Source organism: Mobula birostris, chromosome X, assembly GCF_030028105.1.
Source record: "Mobula birostris isolate sMobBir1 chromosome X, sMobBir1.hap1, whole genome shotgun sequence".
Lineage (NCBI taxonomy): Eukaryota > Metazoa > Chordata > Chondrichthyes > Myliobatiformes > Myliobatidae > Mobula > Mobula birostris.
The window spans coordinates 57,906,886-57,920,648 of record NC_092402.1 but is presented as its reverse complement, the minus strand read 5'-3'; positions in this window follow the sequence as shown (position 1 = coordinate 57,920,648).

The following is a 13,763-nucleotide window of genomic DNA, read 5'->3' as shown; positions in this document are numbered from 1 at the left end:
TAACAGGTGGTGATGGATCCAGTCAAAATGCTGTCCACAATCAGAATCATGTTTAATATCACTGGCATACAGGTATGTCATGAAATTTGTTGCTTTGTGGCAGCAGTACATGGCAAAACATAATAAAAACTATAAACTACAATAATATATATATATATATATATATGTCATGCAAATAAACAAAAAAATACTGAGATGGTGTTCATGGGTTCATTGTCCATTTGGAAACCTGATGGCAGGTGGAAAGAAGCTGTTCATGAAACATTAAGCGTGTGTCTGCAGGCTCTTTATGGTAACAATGAGAAGAGGTGACGGGGTCCTTAATGATGAATGCCAGCTTTTTGAGGCATTGCCTTTTGAAAGTGTCCAGGATGCTGGGGAGGCTAGTGCCTATGATGGAGCTGGCTGAGTTTACAACTTTCTGTAGCTATTTTCCCCCCCAATCCTGTGCAGTGGCCCCTCCATACCAGACGGTGATGCAACCAGTTAGAATGCTCTCCATGGTACATCTGTAGAGATTTGCAAGTGTCTTTGGTGACATACCAGATCTCCTCAAATTCCTATTGAAATATAGCCACTGTCGTACTTATTTTGTAATTTGGTCCAGGACACTGTAGCCCCTCGGAGATGTTGACACCCAGGAACTTGAAACTACTCACCCTTTCCACTCTGATTCTTTGATGGTTTGTGTTCCCTCAACTTCCACTTCCTGAAGTCCACAATCAATTCCTTGGTCTTACTGAAGTTGAGTACAAGGTTATTGTTGCAACTCCACTCAACCAGCTGATCTATCTCACTCCTGAATGCCTCCTTGTCAACATCTGAAATTCTGTCAACAATAGTTGTTATCAGCAACTATATTGATTGCATTTGAGCTATGCCTAGCCACACAGTTGTGGGTGTAGAAAGAGTAGAGCAGTGGGCTAAGCACACATCCTTGAGGTGTGCCAGTGTGGATCGTCAGTGGGGAGGAGATAGTATTTTTGATCTTCACAAACAGTGGTCTCCCTGTGAGGAAGTCAAGGATCCAGTTGCGGAGGGATGTAAAGAGGCCCAGGTTTTAGAACTTGCTGATTGTATGATTATGTTGAATACTGAGCTGTAATTAATGAACAGCAGCCTGATATAGGTACTGCTATTGTCCAGGTGATCCAAAGCCGTGTGGAGAACCAGTGAGATTGCATCCACTGTAGACATATTGTGGCGATAGGGAAATTGCAGCGGGTCCTTACTTAGGCAGAAGTTGATTCTTCCCATGACTAAGCTCTCAAAGCACTTTATCACAGCAGATGTGAGTGCAACTGGGCATTAGTCATTGAGGCAGCTCACCTTGCTTTTCGTGGACGCTGTCTTTTTGATTGTTGTTCTCTTGGGAACCTCCTACTGCAGCAGTGAGAGGTTGAAGACATCTTTGAACACTCCTGCTAGTTGGCTGGCACATGTTTTCCATGCCCTACAAGGAACATCAGGGCCTGGTGCCTTGCGAGGGTTCACCCTTGTGAAAGACGTTCTGAAGTCAGCCTCCAAGACAGATCACAAGGTTACCAGTTGCTGCAGGGGTCCACATGTGTAGTTTTATTCTCTCTTTCAAAGCATTCATAAATTAAGCCACTGCTCATCTGGGAGTGAAGCATCACAGCCTTTCATGATGTTAGGTTTTACCTTGTAGGAAGTAATGGTCTGCAAAACCTGCCAGAGCTGAGGTGCATCTGATTCTGTCTCTAACTTCAATTGGAATTGCTTTTTCATTCTTAAAGTAGCCTTCCATAGGTCGGATCTGGACCTCATGTATACGTAGTTCTGGATCACCAGTCTTGAATGTTACAGATCTAGTCTTCAGTAGATGATGCATCTCCTGGTTCATTCATGGCTTTTGGTTTGGATATGTTCATACATCTGTATAAAGTTGCAAGTCTTTGACATACTGAATCTCTTCAAACTCCTAATGAGGTATAGCTGCTGGTATGCCTTCATGCTTGGATTAACATTTTGGGCTCCAGAATAGATCCTCTGAGATGTTGACACCCAGGAACCTGGAGCTGCTCACCCTTTTCACCCCTGAGCCCTCAATGAGGACTATAGCCCATACTTCTAGTGTCACAAGGGGGCGACACTGGGAGCAGACCCAAATGCAAGACACAAACACTGAAGTACTAGGAACAGGACTCAGAGTGTCAAGAAAGCAAGGGAAGTGGGGAAGAAAGGACACTGGACATTGACACAGGCTCTGGACGAGACTAGAATGCAGGGCCAGGGCTAAGACATGGACAAGAAACATGGAACCCAGACAAGAAACTAGGAACAAGGAGCCTGGACTAGTGACATGGAACTCCAGAACCAGAGCCTGGACAAGGACCCAGAACCTGGGTCTTGACTCGGAACCAGGATCAGTGTCTTGACTCGGAACTGCGACGTGGCTACAGAACAGGACGTGGTTTGGACAGGATGAGAGACTCTTGGACGTGGCTTGGACAGGACGAGAGACTCTTGGATGTGGCTTGGACAGGACAAGGGAACCCCAGCACAGGTCGGGGGAACCCCAACACCGGGCTGGCTGAGGTACTACTGGTCTGGGCGAGGCACTTGGACAGGATGAGAACATAAAGCCTTGACTTGGTCAAGGGAGACAGGAATGCAGAGCCTTGGTCGAGGGAAAACAGGAACACAGAACACAGAGCCTTTGTCTTGGGCAGGACAGGAACACAGAACACAGAGCCTTGGTCTAGAGCATGGGAACACGGAGCCTTGGACTTGAGAGACAGGAACACAGGGACATGGAACACAGAGCCGGGACCCCTCCTTGTGAAACAGGACTTAGGGCCGGGACACGTACACGGAACACAGAGCCAGGACCCCTCCTTGGGAACAGGACTTGGGGCCGGGGCTCTACACAGAATGCTGAACACAACGAGACAGTTTCCAACACTAGGTAGCAGCAAAAAGCTGGACTTACCTAGCAAAGGCGTGGACACAGAGTCAGTTCAAAACAATGATAGTCAGTTCCTTATCTAAATGCAGCAAGGCTCTGATCTTGCTCCAGCAGTAGAACTTGAGAAGGTTGCAGGCAAGGCTCCAGAAGGAAAGGGAAGGGAAGGGAACAGTCCAGCCTCAGGGTAACGACAAAGACCGCCTGGCTTACCCAACAGATGCAAGGACAGGAAGGGACAGATCCAACCACAGGGTAACAGCAAAGATGGCCTGACTTACCCCACAGAGGTGAGGACAGGATACTGACAATACAAACCAGCAACCACACTCGAACCCAAGGCCACTTATATTCCCAGCCCCAAACTGAGCGTCAGGTACCTATGATTAAGCCCAGCTGAAACAAAGGACAGCCGGAAGACCCAGAGTCCGGAGTCCACGGACCGGACTGTGAACCAGAACGTGGACTTCACAGACCGGACCATGACATCTGGACTCTTCAGTCAGGCGAGACATCTGTTCCTCATCTACCCTGTCAAACCCACTAAGAATTTAATATGTTTTGATAAAGACACTTGCCATTCATCAAAGCTCTAGAGAAGATAAACCTGTATTATTAAATCTCTCTTCATGTGACAGAACCACCATCCCAGGACCAGGTCTAGTGAATCTTCACTGTACTCCTATAGTATGTGTATTCGTTCATCAGTAGAGACTAGAATTTTGCACAACACTCTAGTTGTGGTCTTACCGAAATTTTAAATCCTCAAGCAACAAACATTTCTTTTCCAAACTGCTAAAATAAGTATCTCAGCTTTCAGAGACTTGTGTGCAGGGGCAATTGGCTCCTTCTGAACACCAACATTTCCAATCTCTTATCATTAAAAGAATATTCAACATTTCTGCTCTTACTTCAAAAATGGATAACCTCACATTGTTTCTCATTGTGCTTCACCTGCCATGATGTTACCCAGTCATTCAGCTTCTTCTTGATGTCTCTTTGCATTCTTATCACAACTCGTCATGGTCCGGATCGGGTTCCCTTTAAATTTCCTTTGTTTGTGTTACGATTGGGACCGTTGACTCCTTGTTTCCCTTTAATTCCTTGTTTTCCCTTGTCCCTCGGGCTTGGTGATTAAAGGCAATTTACTCTCGACTGAACCGGCAGTTTATAAGTCTCCGGCTTTCAGCTGTTCGGCGCGAGAGTGTTATAGAGTGTTAATGAAGTCACCGAAGCTAGTGTGAGCCAAAGTCACCCTGCCAGAGCTAACTAAGTTTCTTGCCAGAGCAAGTCAAGTCTCCTCCTCGAAGCAAGTGCCAGCAAGCCGCCTTCCCTTGCCAGAGCGGGTCTGTCAAAGTTAACCCGCCGGAGTGAGTCAAGAGCTCACCGCTGCTTGGAGCAAACTTGTGTCCAGAAAAAGAACTGTCTATCATTGTGTGGTCTCTGTCTCCGTGTCCTGTGTTGAAAAGGGGTCCCAGCCCTGTGCCCTAGAAGGGTCCTGACCCTGTGTCAAAAAGAGTTCCGACTCCGTCCTGTATCCAAGGAGGAGCCCTGGCTCAGTGTTTCTTGTCCTCGCCTCCCCAGGGTAGGCCCGGCCGTCTGCTGCTACGTTGAGCTGGGAACTGTCTCTTTGTGTACAAGTCCAAGTCCAGGTTTCGTGGATCAAGTCCAAGCTCTGAGGTTCAAGTATCCAGTCCAAGCTCCGAGGTTCAAGTGTCAAGTCCATGTCTGGGTCCCGAGTTCCAGGTTCCAGTTCCAAGTCCAAGTCCAAGTCAAAGCTTTGTGTTCTCATCCTGTGCAGGAGTTCCTTGTCCAGTCCTGTTGCCTTGCCATGTCTTGTCCTCGCCTAGATCCGGAGTCTGAGCCCAAGTCAAGACCCAGGTTCCGGGTCCCTGTCCAGACTCTGACTTGGAGTCCTTGTCTAGGTTCCAAGTTCCTAGTTCCTTGTCCAGGTCCCGCTTTCCTAGTCTAGTCCTAGCCCAGGCCCTGTATCCTACTCTCATTCAGGGCCTGTATCTTGTCCAGCGTCATTTCTTCCCCACTTCCTTTGCTTTCTTGACACACCTCGTCCTGTTCTTTGTCCATTACGCTTATTTCTGCTTCCACTTTGCTCTCTCCTTGATTTCTCTCTCGTCTATCCTTGCGTCATGGCTTTCCTTGTAATTATTAATAAACTCTATTTAGTTAACCCTACAAAACGTGTTTGTGTCCTGCATTTGGGTCCACCCTTGCTCCACACTTGCTCCACACTTGTGAAACAACTCAAATTTCCATAAGATGTAGGAGCAGAATTAGGCCATTTGGTCCATCGAGTCCTTCCGCCATTTCAATGTGGCAGATCCATTTTCCTCTCAGCACTTCTCCCCGTATCCCTTCATGCCCTGATTAATCGGGGTTCTATCAACCTCTGCCTTAAATATATCCAATGATTTGGCATCCACTGCCACCTGTGGCAACAAATTCCATAGATTCACTGCCCTCTGGTGAAGAAATTTCTCCTCATCTCCATTCTAAAAGGACACCCCTCTATTCTGAGGCTGTGTCCTCTGCTCCTAGACTCTCCCACCATAGGAAACATTCTCTCCACATCCACTCTATCGAGACCCTTCAACATTCGATAGGTTTGTTTTGTATCTTCAGCAAACTTGGAAATGTTACATTGGGTCCACTTGGGCAAATTGTTGATGTTCAAAGTTCAAGGTAAATTTATTATCAAAGTACATTCTATATATGTCACCGTACACCACTTTGAGATCTATTTTCTTGCAGGCATTCACAGTAACGCAAAGAAATAAATAGAATCAATGAAAAGTAATAGAACCAATTAAATACAATATAAAAGTCTAGAAAAATAGAATAGTAAAGTTGATGGGACCAGACAGCAGCCCAGCTGTAGGACTGAAGACCTGAGCTCCAGAAATAGCTGCACCTCTAGGTAAGTTGTTCCAATGCAATTACAGCTCTGGTACCCACCTAACCATGTGGAAAATTGCCCAGGCATGTTCTATCCACAAAAAGGCATAACAAATCAAAGTATTAACTAATTATTGATTGTTAATTATTGAGAAGCTCAATCAGGTATTCACCAAAGTGATGTATGATGTAATCAAACATGATATCAAAAGGCACTTACCACTGCCCACTAAAACCAGCTTTAGGCTTTGCCAAGATTTAGAGAACACTTTTCAGGATGTGCTTAAACGTATGAGGCAATGCCCAGCTCCAGCAAGAGAGAGTGTAATCACCCATCCTAGACATTCAATAGCACTACCATTACCAAATCCCCCATCATCAATACCCTCAAAGTCACCATTGACCAGAACTCAGTGGAACCAGCCAGTTTCAGGTCAATGAAATTGGTTAATATAAATCTTGGAAAAGTAAATGGATGCTGAGCAGAGAATTAATGGAATTGAATAGGCTTAAGAAGACATTGAACATACCTTACTGCATTTAGGTAATATGGAAAAGTAATGTTTTATAAAAGTCAGAACTTCAGTTGTAAAGCCAAAACTGTTTGCAAGTGCAGTGGCATTACTAAGGGTTCTCAATGGAATGGTTACAGCACACTTCAGATATTCACACTTAATACACAATAGTTTCAATGGAAAGACAATTGAGGAAGATTATAGAACATGTGTAAAGAATGAAAAATATGGGGCTCTTTATATGGCTAGACTGTGATCTAAGGCAGTAAAGTTGAGTAGCGCATTACATCATCAAACTGTTATATGTCTGTTCAATAAACTTAGAAATAGCACCAGAGAATATATATAGAAGTTAATGAATAATTAATTTAGAATCTATATTCAGAAAGCTTAAGGAAAGGGGAATGTTGTCAACAAATTATCCAAACAATATACTCAGGCAAGATCATTGGATTACTTAAAATATAATGAGATTGCTTAATAGGAGAGTAAATTATTGAGGAAATCTGGATGGATTGAATAGCCTTTTCTTATCCCTAACTTCTCTTGGGGCAGTGAGCCAATATTTTGTGCTATGATTGCAATAGTATGAAAATAGCTCACTCTACACAATTCCTGAATCAGCGTTTCATACTCAACTTTACAGAAACTGAGAAATTCATCACACTTGCAGATTATTCTAACGGTACTCAGATCATTCAATCATTTCATTATATGCCATTACCAATTTCCAGCCATTACCTGTAAGCAGGTTCAAACCTGCTTTTGTTTAAAATACTGTCATCAAATATTATTAATAAATATTACAATTATATCAAAATTCTCTTTATCTCACATGCCTCTGTATATTTTGCACTATGATTAAATATTCAGTTTGAAGTAACAGGATGTATTGGCGGTTAAGTTGGAAAATGGCACTGGAACTGCTATGCACAATTAACCTGTGGCTGCCTGACTTAATGTCAAACAAATATGTTCTGCGATATCATTGTCAAAATTTCAATGACTAGCATTAGCTGTACTATTTATTCCCTTCATGTGGTCAAGGCCAATGAATACATCGTCAAATCTAATCTGTCAAGAACTGCACTACTGGCTCTAAATAATGTATTTCCACCATTCTACTAATCAAAACTTCCAGCAATCTGGATTTTGTCTAATAATTGCATTGCCCCACTACGCTCTCACTTCCAATTTCAGAGGGTGCAAACACCACCAATACCAACTATTCAACCATAGCAGGGGCACCACCCAACCACATTTCTAGGTACTTGAGTTATAATGCACTCTCTTTTCTCATGCAAGAAAATCACAACAATGTAACAAGAGAACTATGGATGGTGGATAACCCAAGTGCAGAATAAGGTCTGGAATTAACTCAGACTCAGAACTGGAAATAAATAAGACAACACAATTAAAATCCAAAGGCAAAATCATAAGCAGTAGTACTAGGATAATTGGGGGGGGGGAGTCTCTTCAGAATAATCCTCTTCATCTATCTCTTCTCCTTTCCATTAATCGGTTATTGAGTCGAATCACCAGGTCCATAAGTCTCTCAAGGTCCTCCACCGGGTCTCCTTTAGCTCCCTTGTGGAATAGAGCAGCTAGTGCTTCCATATTTCAACCCCTCTCTGTGGCCAGGGCATGAAATACTATGGAATAATTGGCCACAGATTCCCCCAGCACAAGTTGAGGAGCTTTATCACAGACCCATGTCCCCTGGCAGGGTGATAGAACACCTGCCTCAAAGTCTCCAAAAAAAAGGTCTGCACTGGCACAGACAGGTAAATCCTTCTTTCATAGTACAGTAGCCCAGGCAAGGGCTCTTCCAGTAAGGAGTGAGATGACATAGATTACCTTACTGGACTCTGATGAGAACGTGGATGGCTGTAACTTGAAGGCTAAGGACTATTGTATCAGGAATCCTCAGCATACTTTGCATTACCGTCATACCACTCAGGAGCCAGTAGGTGCAGCAATCCCTCACAAGTATTGACAGAGTCTCTGGCTTGAACGTGTCCGGAACTGGTAGCTGCTCTGGCTGACCTCAGATCCTGCCTACCGATGTCAGAGAGAGATGAGGATCTCCTGAAGCATGTTGTTGTGTCTACAGTTGCTTCCTGGTAGGCCAATGCAGTTCACAGACATTCATACTCTGCTGGGTTCATGATGGCTCAATTGTGCTGTAATGAGAGAGCTATGGATGGTGGTGAACCCAAGTGCAGAGTAAGGTCGAGAATTAGCTCCGACTTGAAATAAACAAGACAACACAATCTAATCACAATTACAATCTGAGGAACTCTTTGCCACAGGCACCCGTGGAGGCCAGGTCTTTGTGTATAGTTAAGGTAAAGGTTGATAGATTCTTGATTGGTCAGGGCATGAAGGGATACAGGAAGAAGGCAGAAAAATGGGGCCAAGAAGAAAATTGGATCAGCCATGATGAAATGGCAGAGCACACTAAATGAGCCAAATGGACTAATTCTTCTCCTATATCTTACTGTCTTAATGCAGAGGCAAAATTCACTAACAGCAGTACTAGAAATGGAACTCCTACAATTGAGCACTGAGTACTCAGCAGAAAGCCTTTAAGTACAGACTTTCCATGAAGGAATGTGGCAGGTAATAACACCTTCTTCAGCTAACTCATCAATGACTTTTGTTTCGTTATTAGATTAGAAGAGACTCAGGATTGCACAGTCTTCAATTTCATTTGCGAATGAAGCAACCTGGACATATGGCAAAGACATTCAGGTATGGACTGATACCTGGCACATGTCCATCTCCAACTTGAGTGTGTTGAAGTACCCGTTCTTGAAATTTGGTGGAATTATCATCACCAACTTCTCTGTCATCAACATCGTGAGGGAAACTATGGAACAGCCACATAAATACTGGAGCTACACGGCCAAGATATTAGCTGGGTATCCTGCAATGAGTAACTCACTTCATGACATCCCGTTTTCTTTCCACCATCTATAAGGCACAAATTAGGAGAGTGACCTCCACTTGTCTGAATAAGTGCAGCTTCAACAAAACTGAAGAAACTCAACACCATCAAGATAACAGCAACCTACTGAATCAAACCCCATCTACCATTCTAAACATTCACTTCCTCCATCAGCAGCGCACATTGGGTGCAGTGAGCACCTTCACAAAATGCATTGCAATTACTCACCCAGTCAACTCTGTCAGCATTTCCCAAATCCTCATTCTCCATCACCAAAGGTGAGGGCAACAGGTGCATGAGAATACCACCACCTACAGGTTCCCCTACAAGACACACACCACTCCAGAGCTATAGTATTGAGTAGGGTGATGGACAGGGATTGAGTGGCACTCATGAGGTCGTTTCATGAAGCCATTCAAACCTAGCTAGCATACATTCAGAAAGGAAAGGCAGGAAAATGTATCCTGTTAAATATTTCGGGTATTTTGTTTCTTTGGGTTCATTTTGATATCAGAATGTTTAATACTATGGTACTTAAATTGCTTTTGATTTGACAGTCTTGCCAGTGATTCCGCTTCATTAGGCTGTGAAGATGGTGCGCACAGTACTGAGAAAAGAGTTGACAAATTGTAGACATAAGAAACTACAGATGTTGCATTCTAGATCAACAAACAGTCTGCTGGAGAAACTCAGGGGGCTGGGCAGCATCCGTGGGAGGAAGAGCAATTGTCAGCATTTCAGGTCAAAAACCTCAATCAATGCCCAGGAATGGAAAAGGCTACAGTAAGTGGTGGATACAGTCCAGTTTCTCACAAGCAAAGCCCTCCCTACCATTGAGCACGTTTACATGGAGAGATGCCACAGGAAAGCAGCATCCATCATCAAGGACCCCCACCATCCAGGCCATGCTCGCTTCTCACTACTATCATCAGGCAGGAGGTACAGAAGCTATAGGCCCCACACCACCAGGCTCCTGAAATGGTGTGGATAACTTCATTCACCAGTACTCTGAACCGATTCTATGACCTGCAGACTCACTTTCAAACATTCTTTACAACTCATATTCTCAGTATTATTTTTTATTTGCACAGGTAGTCTTCTTTTTGCACACTTAATTTTTGTCAGTCTTTGTCTGTTTGTGTATAGTTTTTCATAAAATTCTATTTAGTTCTTTTTCCCTGAAAATGCCTGCAAGAAAATGAATCTCAAGGTAGCATATGGTAACATATGCGTACTTTTATGATAAATTTTCTTTGAACTTGGGACTTCGAACTTTGAATTAGGCCAGTTGGAAGTGAGGGGAATAAAAAGAGAAAAGAAAAATGAGTTTAGTCAATTGGATAAGAGTGTTGGTGGACGGAAACTGGATGGGTTTTTATTGTAGAAAGAAACAGAGGTCCTTAAGAACTTTCTGATGGTGGATGGTGGTATATAAAGACTGGACATCCATAGTGATGATGAGGTGGCGGGGGCTGGGGAATCGGAAGTTGTCAAAATGGTGGAAGCCATGTCAGGTGTCTTGGATGTAGGTGGAGACAGGATAGAGTCAAGCTATGAGGAGACAGGTTCAGTAGAGCCAGAGCAGGTAGAAACAATGGGCCTACTTGCACAGTCTTGTTCCTAGATCTATGGCTCTGAGGCAGGGTTTTGACAATTTCTTTCCTCCCACAGATGCTTATTGGTTGATAAATTGTATAGGTGTCCATGGCTATTATGTTTACCACTCAATCACATGTTTTAGGATAATGAATTATAAATAGGAAACAAGGAGATGTCAGATACATTAAACATTTTGTATCTGTTTTCCCTAAAAAGGATACAATTAACACAGAAAAATAGCTGTCAATCAGAAATTAGAAGGAAGAAGGCACCCATGGAAATTACAATTATCAGAACAGTTATACTAATAGTTGTAACATCCTAATGGACTTCATTCTAGGATGTTAAACATAGTGTCAGTTAGAAAGTTAATACATTAATTTTAATTTTACAAAATTCCTGGATTTGTGGAATGTTCAATTAGACGGAAAAGGAGCAAATGTAATTTCCTTATTCAAAATGGGAGGGAGACAGAGAATAGAAAGCTAAAGGCCTGGTAACTAGAAAATATTAGAAACTGTTTTAAAGATGCTCCAGCTTGGCACTTAGGAAAAATATCAAGATAAGTAGACAGAGTCAATATGGTCTTGTGAAAGGGAAACCATGTTTAATTAATTTGTTGGAGTTCTTTGAAGTTGTAACACATGATAGGAATAAAGGGAAACTGCATTATCCTCAGAGTTCCAAAAGGCATTGGTTAAGGTCCCATAGCAAATGTTATTGCAGAAAAAAGAAGCTCATGGAGTAAGAGGCATCATATTGGTGTGGATAGAAGATTGACTGAATTACAGGAAACAGAGAGTAAGCATAAATGGGCCTTTTACTTGTACTATAGAGGTAAAAAGTCAAATGCTTTGCTGTTGAGGCATCCTTAGTGCTATTGTCTCATCCACCAGAATTGTTTATCTGATAATGGTACAATGCTTAAAGCACAATAATATTTACTTTATTTAGCATTACAGCATGGAGTAGGCCCCTCTGGCCCTTCGAGCCATGCTGCCCCAACCCCCAACACCCCTGATTAATCCTAACCTAATCACGGGACAATTTACAATGACTAATTAACCTAGCTGGTATGTTTTTGGACTATGGGAAGAAACCCGCATGTTCCATGGGAGGACGTATAGAGAATCCTTACATATGGTGCCAGAATTGAACTCTTAACACCGACGTCCCAAGCTGTTTTAGGGTAACACCAACCCTTACACTATGTATTAGTGGCAGTGCTATATTGGAGCCATTGTGAGCAGATTAATAGTTTGGTTTTTGCATTGCTTTGAAATGGAGCAGAGTAGCTCTGAGTGGTAATAGGAAGAGATGAGAATGGCTCCAAGGTCATCTGTTTCCTAAAGTTCTTGTCACTACTTGATGCTCCAACTAATCGATTCAAAAACTGTACAATATTCAGTTTAAAGGTGAACACCTTAAAGCTGTTAGCCATTACATTAATATATGGCAGGGACTCAGTGCTGTTCATCTTCTGGTGATGCACTCAGTGTGTGCTGCTATAGCACTAATGGCCACAATGATCTTAGACCATTAGAAGATAAAATCTCCTGAACAAATTTGTGAAAATTGAACAAGAGTGCATGAAGACTATCACAGCCTAAGCAGGAGTTCAGTGGCTTTTGTTGGAGTCTCTGTTTTTTAAATAGAAGATTTATTTATGGATTTACAATATTTACATTATTCTCAACTCAGGTTGAAACACTGTCATCCTTTCCCAGGGTGCTCTTGAGCCCATCTAGTCGTGGAAGGCCATCAGACAGCCAGTGAACATTGCATGCTCCCTCTCCAGGGACACCTGGCTACAGCTGAACCCTCAGATGAGGAGTAGGTACTTGGCTCAGATGGAACCTTCAATGAACCACTACCTGGACCTGTGAATTCAGCATCATAGCTCCACCAGCTGCTAGGATGCAGGCTCACACATAAGGAGCTCTTCCCATGGCAGCCAGACGGCGGGGGGGTGGGGGGTGGTCTTGGCCATCCCCACTTGTGTATGGTGCCTTCCATGTGATGTACCACCCCAATCAGCCGACTGCTTTCAAGACACTGAGAGCTGTGAGCTGATCAGGGAGCCAGAGATCACAGCATACAGCTCATGAGTGATTTTTTTTAAACAGACTGCAAAGCAGGAAGGAAGCTCCAGTGAATTATTTAACAATATCCCACCCATTGCAAAGTGAAGATGGGAGAAGTTGTGTACAAGGCATCAATGTCTTTAATTTCACTCTCATTCCTAAACCTTGAGCAATGCGTTTCCAGCTTATTGTTTTCATACATTAAACACAAAAGAGCTACATAGGTTTCCTCACAAACCTCTAATTTCTGCTGGCTGGCAGGGAGGGCATGCATGCTGCTTGACCTAAGGGGCCATTCATTAGCTGTGCCTTTGATGCCAGGCAAAGATCAGCTGCGCTACGGTGAATTGTGTGTGGGACTGCTCTGTTTCTCACTGGTCACTAATCAGTCCAGAAATGATCACTGGTGCGGTCGCTTTTTTATGATATGTGCTTTAAAAAAGCTGTGTGCAAGTACGTCCAACTTTTTGAAAGATTTCTTTAAGGTGATCACACGATTCACCTTATTGTGATATCCAGTAACAGTTATTAGGAAACAGACATCTGGATACATACAGTGCAGGAACAGGCCCTTCAGCACATCATCTTTATATTGAGCATCAAGTACCTATCTATACAAATCCCACTTACTAGCACTTAGTCCACAACCTTAAGGCCTTCCTGAAGATAAATCCAAGGAAGGTGACGGGCCCAGATGGCGTCCCGGGACGGGTTCTCCGGGCCTGTGCAAGCGAGCTAGCTGGAGTGTTTGCTAACATCTTCAACTGCTCCTTGCT